Genomic DNA, 14,826 nt, shown 5'->3' on the forward strand with positions numbered 1-14,826 from the left:
GGAGAATGTCAAGACAAAGGAGCAAAAGGCAATCTCAGACCTCTAGTCCACACAGAACAAATCTGGGGGATACAGTTATAGAAGAAAACGGAAGTCACACACCTGAAATCTCTGAGAGGATAGCAACTAAAATAAAGAAAAAACATAATGAGACTGTAAAAGTAGTCAAATCAGAAATAATGTCTCAGGTAAAAGAAGAAATCACCAACATACTGAAAGAATTGCTCGGCATATCTAAAGAAGACTTAAAAAAGAAGCATAGCAAAATGATGCAAACCTTGAGTAAACAATATAGCAAGCAAATACAATGCATGAAACAGATTCAAAGAGATAGCCAGGAAATCAAAAACTCAATTGAAAGCTGGCAAAACAAAACTGCTTGAAAGAGACTGAAGATAGATTTTCAAACCTTGAAGACAGGATTGCAGCTAGTGATTGTGAAAGGAAAGATCTCTTAAAAATAAGAAGGAATCAGGAAAGAACAATTCAATGGCTGCAAGATGATGCAAAGAAGCATAATTTAAAAGTGATAGGTATCAGTGAAGAAGCAGGGGTCAACAAAAATAAAATAAAAAGACTATTTATAAAAGTAAGAGCAGAAAACTTCCCAAATGTGGGAAAAGGATCTGGCATACAGATAAGTGAGGCAAATAGAACTCCAACTAGCTATAAGCAAAGTAACCTACACCCTGATGTATAATAATCAAGATCCCAAAAATTCAGCACAAGAGCAGAATATTGAAAACTGTTAGAGAAGGTCATCTATGAAGGAAAACTGATCAGAATCGTGGCAGATTTGTCAACACAAACCATCAAGTCAAGAAGAATTTGGCGTGAAGTGTTTCAAATCCTGAAAGAAAACAACTTCCAACAAGATTGATGTACTCTGAAAAAATATCTTTCAAAATTGATGGAAAAATAAGATATTTCCATGACAAAGAACAACTGAAGGAATTCATGACCACCAAACCAACACTACAGAGAATGCTGAAGAATATTCTAAAGAGAGATAAAGCTGACCATGGTTCCAGGAACAGCAGCAGAGTTTGATAGCCAAACAAGACGGGCAATTGAATGAAGATGAAAAGTCAGGGCTACAAAGGGAGGCTAGCAGGGCAGAGACAATCCAGTGTATGCTGGTTATAACCATTAATGTAGATGGTATCAATTTAGCAATAAATAGAAACAGGTAGAGTGCATCAAGAAACAACACCCATCAATATACTGCGTGCAAGAAACATATTTAACTTGAGAGGAAATTTAGGGACTGAAAGTCAAAGGAGAGAAAACAATTGTTCCATGTGACAGGAGACCAGAAAAAAAAAAAAAAAAAAAAAAAAGAGCAAGAGTAGCTTGCCTGTCAATGAATAAGAAAGATACGATATTTTCATGCAGTGGGAAGCTAGCCAGCTAGAATGTGGAATAATCTCGTGGCTTTTGTAGGTAAATGGATGCAACTGGAGATCATGTTCATGGGTGAAACAGTTTGAACTCATATGCATGAACCGCAGCATAAGAAACAGAAGGAGTTAATGGGATCCAAAAGCAAAACTGTTATTGTAAGAGTGATAGGGGAAGAAACACCTAGGAGGGAAAGGTGGTACCTACTGTTAATTTCTTAATGTCTTGTCTTGAACGCTTGTATTGTTTTCACAATTTTGTTAGGTTTGGCTTTGTTTTGTCTTGTTTTGTTAGATTTTACTTTGTTTAATGGTGTGGGCAGCTATTTTGAACACATTGGGATGTATTAAGGCAATCATGGTTGTTTTCCTATTATCTTGTTTTGTAGTCCTATAATGCTTTCATTCATTTGTTTAATTGATTTCATTCTGTTTTGTTTTATTTGATTTTATTATGTGTGATAGCATGAACAACTGTTTTGATGAAAATGAGACATCATAGTAACCATTGTTGATTTTCTGCTATCTGGTTTTGAAATCCTGTAATGCTTTCATTCTTTTGATTAGTTTTGTACTATTTTGTTATGTTTGCTATTATTATGTATGAAGGTATTGACAATTATTTCAAAGAAAACAAGAGACATTATGGTAGCCACTGTTGATTTCCTGTTGTCTTGTTTTGAAGTCCTGTGTTGCTTGCATTATTCTGATCTGATTTTCTTTGTTCTGTTTTATTTTGTTTTATTCTCTTTAAAATAAACATTAAGACAATTTTTAATGTATACCTTGCTGAAGTAACATAAATGTGGCTTGCATTATCTGACATTTATTAAGTGCTTCAAATTTTTTTTATTCTCCAATTTGTAACTGTAGAAATTATATTCAAACCATTATATGATCAAGATAACATGAAAATCTTCAAAAAAAGGAAGAATGGGAAATATACAACTTTTAAAAGATGAAAATATACATTCTTTTTTATTATTATTATTTTTAATTTTATTTAAGGAGAAAAGAAAGAAAAAAAAGCAGGGAAAGGGTACAAGTTATACAGATTTACAGAAAAAAATTGAACAGTAGGAAATCACTAGTTAATGGATTACATATTGTCATCTTAGAAATAATTGTTCAAGTCACAAAATTAAAGCTTGTAAAGTGGACATTCCATCAATGATACTGCAAACAGTTCTGTTCATTGATCCAATAAAACTCTGTGATATCATTTTCTATCTTATACACTTAAATATACATGCAGTTATATAGTTTGGAGCACTTTCTTTTCCTCTCTTTTGTACCATGACTATTACACATTTTGGGTTTCATTGCTCCCACGGTTCTTATTACTTTTTTGGAAGAGAGTAAAACCAAATGTGACATAACAGAACAGAATCGGTCAAGTCAAAAGGGTGGACATAATAGATAATGTAAAAACATAATACAAGGTGATCAACAATGGTTACCATAATGCCTCCCGCTATCTCTAATAGAATTGCCTATATCATTAGTTATAATACAATTGAACAAAACAGTAAAGAACAAAACCGACAAAACCAAAACATTGGAGACATTGTAGGTCTTCAAAAGTAGATAAAAGTATACATTCTTAAGATAACTAACTCACTTTGCAATTTCTACCGAAACTTCAGAATAGTTTGCTAAATTAGCAGTGCAGGTACTCTTAGCAAACAGTGACCATTGTGGGTAGTGGTAAGCTAACCTGCTCCTGAGTTGCCTGCTTTTCCCTCCTTTGAATTTTTCTATATTTGTCTCCTTTATTCTTGCTGCTTTCCTTGTCTGACAGTGTGATTTATGGTGGGAGTACAGGGCCAGGAAACACCAGATCAGCTGCTAGAAGGGCTGAGGAGCAAGTGATGTGGGCAATCAACCCATGTGTATGAGGTCAGTCAATAAAAACTACACACACTGAGGCTCAGGGGAATTTCCTCACTGGCACTATTCCCAACAGAGTGTCTCACACAGTTGTCAAGGGAATTTAGTGCTGTCCATGACTCCACCATAGGGAAAATATGGGAAATCCATGAATGAAACTCTATTATATTGTTTCCTATGCCTCACTGTGTTTGCTTGATCAGTATCCTTTCATAATAATAAACTGTAACCCAAGTATAACAACTTTGAATGACTCAGTATGTCCTTTTAGTGAATTATGGAACCTGAGGATGATTTGGGGGATCCCTGAATTTAATTTGGTGTCAGAATGAGGATGGTCTCAGGAATTTCTGTAATTCCTACACCTAGCTACTAGTTGCACATTTAACAAAACCTGAACACCTTACAGTAGTTCTAAGCAGTAGCTTTTCCTCCATATCTGGCCTTATTTTGTGCCACTGGCTGCCTTCCTCATTACCTCCAACCAAGCTAGCTGTTCTTTTGTTTTTCACAATGGCCATAGTTTTTTTTTCTCTTTTATATCTTGCTGGCTTCAGATGTCCATAGGACTGATTATTTTATTGGGATCTCATTAAGAATGTCACTTTATTCAAGGAGCCTTCCTTGGTTTACCCATTGACCCAGGCATTTATCACTCTAATGTGTTTTTATTCACTTATTCAACTACTTATTATCTGTCTTTCCTCATAGGAAGCCGATACCTTGTCTATTTTGTTGGTTGCTATGTCCACATGCCTGCAAAAAAGTAGCAGATGACGGGCAGTTATTATTTTTTAAATAGAGTCTTGAACTTTATTTATTTATTTTTGATACTGGGGATCAAACTCACGACCTTGCACTTGCCAGGGAGGTACTTCTGCTGCTGAGCTAAACTTTTGGCCCCTTGAACTTTATTTAAAAATTAAGTCTAGTTAGAATTAAGTCTATTAGAATTCCTCAAGATCACAACAGATAATAATGAATAATGATAGTTAAAAAATTGAATTAAGATATGTATAAATTGTACTCAGTTAAAAAATAAAGTTAAAGAGAGATCTTATAAGCCTCCATTTTGTAAGAAAGGGTTAAAAAAAAAGCTAGAGATGTTAAATTTAGGAAAGAGAAGATTTGGAGATACTTTCTGTAGTATTTAAAGGCTGCCAAGTGCAATAGGGATTAGATTTATTTTGTGTAATCTTCCAGTTACATATAAAACCAAGACTTGAAACTTTCAAGGAATGTTAGACTTTGATAAGGAAGAATATTTCAGCAGAATTTTTCACAGTGAATAGGGCAGTTTGAGAAATACTGACCTGTCTTGTTGCTGTTTAATGCATTTAAGCCTGATCTAGGTGCCCATCTGCCAAATAGATTGATGGAAAAGTGAATTGTGTGCTTTTTAAAGACTATCACAAATCTTTGAGTTCTGGTAGTTTAGATCTAGGGACTAGTTTTCAGTTTAGAGAATACAAGGATCAGATCTTTAAAACAAGATAGTATTGCAGGGTTTATAATAGCAGATTCCTCAATGGATGATACTTTGTCCACCATTTTGGCAGAAGCCAACTCAATGCAATTAAACTGAGCATACAATAGGAATATCTGCCTAATCTTACTCACTGGAACACAGTTCATAATAGTCAAGTTATGGAACCAGATTAAGTGCCCATCAACTGGTGAATGTAAATGAAAATCTGGATAGGGGACTCGGGATTTAGTTTAGTGGTACAAGTTCCTGCCTGGCAAGTGTGAGGTTGTGAGCTTGGTCTTTGGTACCAAAAGAAAAAAAAATCTGGTATGTATATACACTGGAGTATTCTTAAGGCATAAGGAAGAACAAAATTCTGTCATTTGTTGGCAAATCTGTAAACCATCATGTTGAGTGAAATAAACCACACTCAGGAAGACAAATACCACATGTTCGCCTTAATATGTAGAATCGAAAAAAGATGACAAGAAAGCAAAAGAGAGAATAGAGAGATAAAATTGTGTCAAGAAAGAAAGGCATCAAGAGATGGAGGAAGTTAGGATGGGGGGGAAAGGGGATTAAAAAAAGGGAGGAGGTAAAAAGGTAATTAAGATGTGAAAAATGCACGTACCAGTTCCACACAATGAATATAAATGTTATGCACTCCAAATGTGTACTAATGAAAAAAAAAAAAAAAAAAAAAGAAAAGAAAAAAATAAAGCGGAAGGGAGTAAGAGAGGGGAGCAGTAATGGGGGCATGAATGTAAGCATAATATATTAAATGCAATAAACTACGCCCTTACATGTAAAACTCATGGTGAGGACCAAGCAAAGAGGGTAACAAGGGTGGTGAAATGATAAAGTATGTACGTGACTATACAAATCTGCCAAAATGAAGCTCAATATTCAATAAAAAAGAATGAGAAAAAATATCAAATCCCTTAAAAAATAATAAAAGCCAACTTTAGTGGCTCATGGCTAGTGAGTGGAATGCAAACTGGTGATTGTTTAAGCCAGCTTCAAAAGGTGGTAGAGCTTCCGCCTGACTCTCTTGGGACGGGTGCCCTTGAAACCCAGCCTGTGTTCATGGGTAGCGATACATTTACTGAGTAGCTTTGCCGAAGGCACTGGATTGTCCTAAATTTAACAGTGACATGGAAAGAACTTGTGTTAGCTATTCCAGCCACATTTTCAGCTAAGGTCTCAGGCAAGTGTCAGCATCAATGGCAGATATATGGATGAGTAAGCCAACCTTTAAATGGTTCTATCGCCCAGACTTTAGCCACCCAGCTCGTACTTTGGAGATCAGAGAGGAGTCCTGCCAGAGTTGCAGGATTGCTCAGTGTTTTGTCCATTTTGAGACACTGAGGTCTGATGCAGATAAAGATGGAGGAATAGATGAGGGCTTCCTGGTTTCACTATACTCACAGGTTCCTGGAGACACAGGCAGCCTCATGCATACAGAACAATTCACGATTATACTGAGTAACCATGGCGAGGCCTTTAAGTTGTAGATTTCATTTTCTTATGTGTAAAATGATGATTGTTATTAGATGGTGTTTGGTGGAAGGTATGGCGCTCCGGACAATCAGTCACTCTTTAAGACGAAATGACTGGCAGGAGGAACTATTCATCAAAGTGAATTTTTCATAATTCACAGAGTCCAGTGTTTTCTGTGACCTGAGATTTGCACCTTCCTTTGGAACAGAACTTGTTACCTGAATTTATGAAAACTTATCTATTAAACAGCATGAAAATTTATTAATTTAGAGTGATTACTATGAAGGTCACTGTGAATGGACAGTGGCATTCTCTGGCTACTCTGTATTATCTTTGTAGGAAACTATTTGAAACATTCAATCACAGTTGAGTGTTAAGGGAGAATAGAATACAAATAAAGGTAGTTGGTTACATGGTGGAATTTTGGAGCATCAGAATAAGAGTAGCTTGATGCCACCTTTTCTTCTATTGGGATATTCCTCTCCTTTCAAGCCAGCATCTTTGGTTTCTCTGACCTGACCTGTGACCTTAAGTATCAATGACCTATTCATTGGCAAGTTTCTTCAAACTTGTTGTATGAATATCTGAGATTCAATTCACTTTTAAATCAAATCTGTACATTTTATCACTGTGCATTATACTGATTTTACAGTACAATTCTTAGAATTTTTTAATTGCCTGCAAAGGTTATTATAGGTTAAATAACTGTTAAGCTGATAAATGCTTCATGAGCTATCTTTGGTGTTACTTGGCCATGGAGTCTAATAGACCCTGGCAAGAGAAAGAAGTTTGATAAACAATGATGTATAAAACTACTTTTGGGCTGGGGATTTAGCTCAGTGGCATAAGTGCCTGCCTTAAGCAGGCAGTCGTAAGTTTGATCCCCAGTACCTATAAAAAAAAAAGTAAAAAAAGGAAACTAATTTCAGAAATTCCTTTCTCACTGAATGATTAAAGAATGTTTGTAAATCGATAGAAATGTTTGTGCTAATTTAGTTTTTCATTAGCCAAGTGCTTTATTTAAAATCAGACAACTGTTGATCAGATCACGTAATGATTGCAAAAGCATTATGAAAGACTTTATTAGAAACTGACAAATCCAGTAATGAAGCAAACAACATTTAGAAGTTTGAGCTTATTGAATATGAAATTAATGTTTAACTTATTGAACACAAGAAATATTTTTAAACATCTACATCTGAAAGAAAGAGAATAAATTTGGATCCTGGGAAACTATAGCATTGATTTACCTTGCTCTGCCAACTAAAAAATTTCCTGACTCTGGCAAATTACTTTTCTAGGATTCAAGTTTCCTCAACTGTAAAAAGAGAACTAGTTTAGCTAATTCTATATTTTAGTGCTAAAATTTTGAATCCTTGGGGGCGAGGGCAATAGGAGTCATTAAAAATGTACATTAAAAATGTATTTCAGAGGGCATTGAGAAATGGGGAGAGCTTTAATTGTTGTGGAAGGGAAATTGCTAAGCTGAATTATGTAAAGCAGTCTAGCATTTTAATTTTCAAACATACAGGTAAAATACTTGAGGAAAAACCCATAGGGAGCCCTAATTATGGTGAGCAACCATTCAAGTTTGATTGAAATTTAGAAGTTTTCCATAAAGTAGGACTTTCACTATTAAATTAGTTTTTAAAAAATGAAACAGATTGGTTTCCTTACTTCTAATATACAGTTTGTAGTGTTTCAGTAGAGTTCCAAGCTGCCTTTGCTGATGGTAAGTAACCAAGCGGTAGAACAGATGCCACTGATAAACTTTGAGCCCTACAATTGGTGCCTCTGAAAAACACGTAATGTTTAAGCAACGACTAGAATTTCAAAGTTGTGAGCTGGGAAATGTGCAGGAACGGAAGGCAGGCAAAGAGGTAAGAGGCCAGAAATAAGTTTTTCCGTGTTTTGTATCTGTTCATTCTCATCTTTCGTATTTCTGAGTATATGCTCTGTGTGATGCACACACAATTGCTGGGAATTAATGAACAAAAACTATAAAACAGAATTACTTCTCTTATAAAATTTACTTTAATCTACTTTGTTATTATTAAACTTAACTTCCTGTTCTTCTCTCAGAGCACTGCCCAGTGCGCACTTCATGCCACTTGGTACTGAGCCCAGGCTCTGTAACTTGGTAGGCACTCAACAAGATTTATTGGATGGGATTTCTATTATCCCCTTTGTTCTTTCTGCCTTTAAGAAAATGTCTTTTCTCTTCTTTGTCTCAAAGGATTCCTGTAATATTTTTTCTCTAGGATTCAAAGCACTTGGCAAACATTTCCTGAAATCTTTACAGCCTGTCTCTGAAATAGATAAGTACCCTGATAGCAATTGTACTCATCACTGGCTATAGTCTCTCTTGGTTCTCTTATATCCTATTACTGATGGTTCATTTGAGCTTCCCCAGCAAGTCAAGACACAATTTAATTGTTCTCATGGCTCCTTTTGGGTATTTGCAGTGCAGTAGTCTCAGAAAATATGTGGACTTCAAAGGTACTTATCAAAGGCAAATTCAGATCAAAGCAAACGGCACAGTGAACAAGCCAAGTGTATGTCTTATGTACCCTAGCACAGGGCCTGTAAAGGTCTCCTGAGGATAGAAGCCAGAAAGAGCCACCTGAAGTTGTAATTTTCCATCCTTCTGGAGATTTTGGTGAGGTCATTGCTGTTTATTCTATTTTGAAGTTTGGCAGCAAGAAAGGATCTTGGGATTTAACTCTGTCCGAATGTCCCTACACTGAAAATAGGACAAAATAATAAGACATTTATGACAAGGATATTTGCTTTCAGCATAAGGTCTGGCATTGACAAGTAAATATATTACTATGTTAAAATTATCCCTAATTAATTATTATCACATTCCAATGAGATAGATGAGGGTTATATTGTTATTTTAATAGAAAGAACAAATGAATCCTTTAGGAATTATTGAGGGTCATATCAAAGTAATTATAGCTATATATTCATGAAATCGTTTAGTGTAACCACCAAAAACATTTCTTGGTCTCAGCTAGTTGTAGAAAATGTTGGATTTTGCTCAGATTATAGGGTTACAAACCATATAGTGAGTGCACTGTCTTATTAAATTTACTTATCATCCATTAGTGTGATCTGATATTGCATTATTATGGCTCTTACATTTAGGTCTGTCTAACCAATTGCCCCAATTTAAGCTGGCAGTTTCTGGATAAATGTGCTTTTCTGCAGTTAAGTGAACTCCTGAATAGAGGCAGAAAATGTCCTTAAACTTAAAAATAGCAGTTGGACAACTGTCTCATTAGCACAGCGGTCAGTTTTATGTATATTTAAATACTTGTGTGTGGTTTCTGTGTAACAGTATATATGTATTGTTTACCTGATTTTATTACGTTATCAACACCTCTTAAAAAAAAGAAAAACAATCAAAGAAGCCCAGAGCAGCTTGTAATTCTGCAAGGTTTTAATAAAGATATAGTAGGTAACATTTAGCTCTGTGCTCTCTAAGTACTACTTTGGAAACAAGCATAGGTTTAATATAATCATGTGTTTCTAAGAACCACAAAATATAAAAAATTTATAATGCCAACTCTGTCCTTTATTCAGTTTCCGTCTGCCAAGATGCTTTAGCAGTAGGTAAGCACTCTTTTAAATTTCCTATTTACCGAAATTTTTAGATTTTAATAAATACACATAAAAGCTGTTTAAAGTCGAGTTTACTTCCTCTTCCCTTTTACATAAAAGGTAATGTATTTCAGACACTCTTCTGTGGGTTATTTTCTTCATCCAACAAAATGTTTATCTTGCTTTAGCAACTCATGACCAGCAGTGTCCTTTCATCCTCCAATGTGCTTTATTGCTTTAGTGTTTTATAAATTTTAGTACAAATCATAGTTACCTGAAGGGCTTGTTAACATATAGGTTAATGTGCTCTATTTCCAAGGCTGCTTCCAGAAACTGGGGTGGAGGGTCTGAGCATTTGTCTTTCTAATAAGTTCCCAGGAGAGACTGATGCTTTGTCTAGGAATCACACTTTGAAAATCACTGCTATTATGTACAGTATTATGGTTAGCATGTAGACGGCAGAGATCTTTCGAACCTCTTGGTATTACAGACAGATGGTAGAGTTACTCTTCTCCCATCAGTATGTGTACCTGTTACAGTATTGTAAAAGGGTCTTTTAAAAGCTTTTCTTGCTGTTCCAGTGGAACTGTCTGCTATCTGCTTGAAAGATGTCAGCCCTGAGTCCATGTTTCAGTATATTGATGAAAACCAGGACCACTACATTAAGAAATTTGCAAAATGGGTGACCATTCAGTGTGTGTTGAGCTGGCCCAAGAAGAGGGGAGAGATCAGTATGGTGGAAGTAGCTTCTGCTGACATCCAGCAGTTGAGAGGTTCTGTGGAACTGGTGGGTATTGGGAAACGAGTTCCCTGATGGCTTGGAAATACCTCTTCTTCCCATTTTATTGGACAAGCTGGGTTGCGGTCCCTAGAAGATTGTGGGTGTTCACAGGCATCTGAATGCACAGCCCCTGGCCCAGGGGGATGACTGGGACAGAGAGCTCTTCACTGTGGTAAAGCGGGATGACAAGTGTATGGGAGAGGATGGGCTGATGGTGAGGGCTGGATGAGTGCCCTAGAAGCATATCCAAAGACAGGTCAGGAGATTCCTGTCCATGTGAGATTCTGCCTCAAAGGCAGGGAAGAGTCTGGCTCTGAAGGCCTGGATGAGCTGACTTTTTCCCAGAAAGACAGCTTCTTTAAAAATGTGGACTACATTTGCCTTTCTGACAACAACTGGCTGGGAAAGAAGAAGCCCTGGCTCACATATGGTCTCAGGGGTGTTTGCTACTTTCTTCATCAAGGTGAAATGCAGGAACAAAGACCTCCATTCTGGAGTACATGACAGCTCTGTCATTGATGCCATGACAGATCTGATCTCGCTGATGGGCTCTCTGATAGACAACAAGGGGAAAATTCTCATCCCTGGAAATAACAAGGCCATTGCCTCCTTGATCAATGAGGAGCACGAGCTCTATGACCACATCAACTTTGACATGGAGGAATTCACCAAGGACATTGGTGTGCAGACCCTTCTGCACAGCTGCAGGAAAAAAAATCCTGGTGCACCGATGGTGGTACCCATCTCTCTCCCTCCATGGCATCAAAGGAGACTTCTTTGGGTCTGGGGCCAAGACTGTGATTCCTGTGAGTCAAGAAAAGTGATTGGCAAGTTTTCTTCTCCATCAGGCTTGTGCTGAACATGACTGCTGAAGTTATCAGCAAGCAGGTTACAACATACTTGACTAAGAAGTTTGCTGAACTGCATAGCCCAAACAAATTTCAGGTGTACATGGGTCATGGGTATCTGACTTCAGCTACCCACATTATATGGCTGGGAGAAGAGCTCTAAAAGCAGTTTTTGGTGTTGAACCAGATTTGACCAGGGAAGGAGGCAGTATTTCTGTGACCATGACCTTTCTGGAGGCCACAGGCAAGAACATGACGCTCTTACCAGTGGGTCAGCAAATGATGGTGCTCATTCTCAGAATGAAAAGCTCAACGGGCATAACTATATAGAAGGAACCAAGATGCTGGCTGCATACCTATATGAAGTATGTCAGCTGAAGGTCTGAGATCTGTTTTTCATGGAATTCCATGTCTGACCAGAAAGAAACCCACCTTTGTCTCTGTCCTTGCTCTTTCCTTCTCTGACTGACCCAAGAAAGTAGAAGTTGCTTCCCTTTTTCCTCTTGTCAGGTCATGCATGACTTCTAAGAGGAGCCACTTGTCCAGCTGTTGAGTAAGGGGAGTCAATTGGAGCCATTTAGTCCTGGGGTTTGTCAGGATCAGCTGACTGACCCCTGGATAAATTCTCAGAAGTGGCCAGTGATTCGACCTCCAAAAAACAAAAGCACATGAAGTTCAGAAGTTCTGTAGGAGGTGTTGGCTGTCAAGGGGTTGGGATGACCTGCACTTGCTGTTTTCTGCCTGTATGCTGCTTCTCTGTCAGGTAACTCACGCTTTGGATATTCAGAAAGGAAATGAAAAAATTCAAGAGCTTCTCAGGCTCTGATAGCTCCTTCTGTCACCTCTTGCAGTCACATAGTTCTGTTCTTTCTTGAAACTTTGTCATCTGTGTTCTGTCTGTCACTAGACCTCAGAACCTACCCTAATTGTCTGTATGGAAGAACTGCTGCACCTCAGTCTGTATTGCTCAACAAAAGTGAAAATCAAACCTAAAAAAAACAAAACAAAACACCTTTTCTTGAGAGTTTGACAAGTAAGAGATGGTTTTCCTTTGTATATATCATTTCACATAATCACAAACCATTTGTAGTTAGTTTTTTTTTTTGAAATTTACCTGTTAGAGTAAGTTATTTAATCATTCTGGATCTCAGTTTTTTTATTTGTAAAATGGGAAGACTTGTAAATGTTAGGAATTAGAAAGCTCAACCTTCTATGGCCTCATAACTTTATTTTTGTTTCTAAATTATCAGTTAAACTCCACTTCATTCCACCACACAATTTTATTTGTTTTTCCATTTATTTAATAATTATGAGGTAATTGTTAAGCATCTACAGTATGCTAAGTGCTGGGAATGATGGGAAAACTTTGTCTTTAAGGAATTCACTGTCTACTAGAGGGGACCAACAGGCAAAGAGTTAGGCATTAATAAATTGGTGGCCATAATGATGGTCCTTACGAAAATGAGGGAAAGAAAATCTAATTCTTCGTGGGGTAATAAGGGAAGTTTTGTACAGGGGGTAGCTTTGTACTAACATTTAATAATAAGGGGGAATCTTCCAGATGAACAGGTGGGGGTGAGAGACCCAGACAGAGCAGCCTGTGGAAGAACAGATGTGAGAGAAAAGGCTGTTCAGGGAGCTAGCATATAGTATAGATAGCTCACGAGCGAGACAACAGCCATTTTGACTTTCTAGTTCACATTTGGGGTGGGAAGGAGATCTCACTGTCTTCAGATTGGCTCATTCCAAACCCTATGATACATTTCTCTCAAAATTTCAGTAACCAGTTTTCTATTAATTCTCTGATCTAGTTCTCTTTTGGCCATGGCATTTATAGGTCAGACTATTCTGTGTTGCAAATGAAGATTTATTTGGTTCCTTGCTGCATGAGCTTGCCAATTTAATGTTCCATTCTCTATCACATAATTCTTAATGAGAACATCAGAGGTTAATAGAAAAATAACATAGGGCAATATGTCTTGTGTTGTATCTTTAAGAGTGCACATTCTCAAGGACTGTTTGTAGAAGTGTGGAAATGTTCAGAACATAGTATCGTGAAAAGAAGAGAAGCAGAATCTAATGATATAGCAACTGTTGTTTTCATATTTTGAGTTAATCTATTGTCTATCAATCTTATTTATTTACACAATTTTCTATCATTTATATGCTTTATATCTTTTATTTATCTGTCTATTTACTGTCTATCCACTTTTGGCTGCTTTGATTACTATTTTTTCCATCTTTGGGCAGGTGAACTACAGTTTGGTTGTTTATTCTCCTATTTTTAGACATTTTGGTTTGTGACCTTTTGTTCATAGAAGCAGTGATAAAAAACAATTTAAATTTTTTAACAGAATTTATCTGGACAATATGATAGTGGGCAGTAATGAATTGTATAGTTAAAAGTAGTTTAATAAAGTCGAATAAAAGGTGTTGTGACATTGCATGAACAATAAATACTTTAATATCTACAGTATAGTCACAGTAATAGACACAGTAATAGTCACATTTGTTTAACATTGCACCTACCATTAGGTTAAGAATCTGGCATGTTCTAGACTTTTGGCCTGTTAGTCCTCCAAAGGCAGCCCTATGAAGCCCATGCTATTTCAACTCTCTGACAAGTAGAGAGATTTTGTGTTTCAGTAGAAAACCGTAGCACACTGTGTCTGTTATCAGATTCTGACTGATCTTTGTTTTTGAGCTATTTTGTATTTCTTCACGAATTGCAATAATTCTTAATCATAGCATTTATCTTTTCTGGTAGAGATTTATTTCTTCTATTACTGTAATCCACCTATGAATTATACCTGGTCTTGTCATCGTGAATTAATTAGTGTCCTTTAGTATCTGATTATGCTGATTGAGGGGTGGGGCCAGCACTGCTTACTGCCCTGGTGAGGGGGAGGAGCATTCCTCCCCCTCTGTGGGGACAGCTCTCCCGGATTCCCCAACTTCCTACCAATGAATATTCAGAGATGTAAAGTTTAAGGAAAGGAAGACTTTTATTGGACACTTTATTGGAAAAGAGGGAAAGAGGAGAGATAATTACCCCTATAAATCAGACTAGCTGCAGAAAGATGGAGGACCTGAAGACACTTTGTTCTCAGCTGCTTTTCACTGAGTGTGAGGGCTCCCCCTGCATAGAATTTGTAATAATCTGGTTATTTTAGGACTAGGGTACTGCCCTAGGACCCTCTCCTAGGTATCCATATTCTATGCGCAGATTCCTCCATAAACTTCGTTTGGTTTCCTTTGTCCTGTCAGAAGAATTTATGGTTTTTTAAAGAGGCCTTTGTATATAATGTTGAGTTAGCAATTAAATCAAGGAAG

General features: G+C 36.9%; 1 pseudogene; it reads left to right on the forward strand.

Annotated features, from left to right (window-relative positions):
* LOC100718177 (cytosolic non-specific dipeptidase-like) overlaps positions 1 to 11,879 on the forward strand; it is a 108,248-nt pseudogene extending 96,369 nt beyond the window's left edge.
* Positions 11,880 to 14,826: the final 2,947 nt, after the last annotated feature.

Source organism: Cavia porcellus, unplaced genomic scaffold, assembly GCF_034190915.1.
Source record: "Cavia porcellus strain 051 isolate PalLab524CR breed Dunkin Hartley unplaced genomic scaffold, mCavPor4.1 scaffold_10, whole genome shotgun sequence".
NCBI classification, from domain to species: domain Eukaryota; kingdom Metazoa; phylum Chordata; class Mammalia; order Rodentia; family Caviidae; genus Cavia; species Cavia porcellus.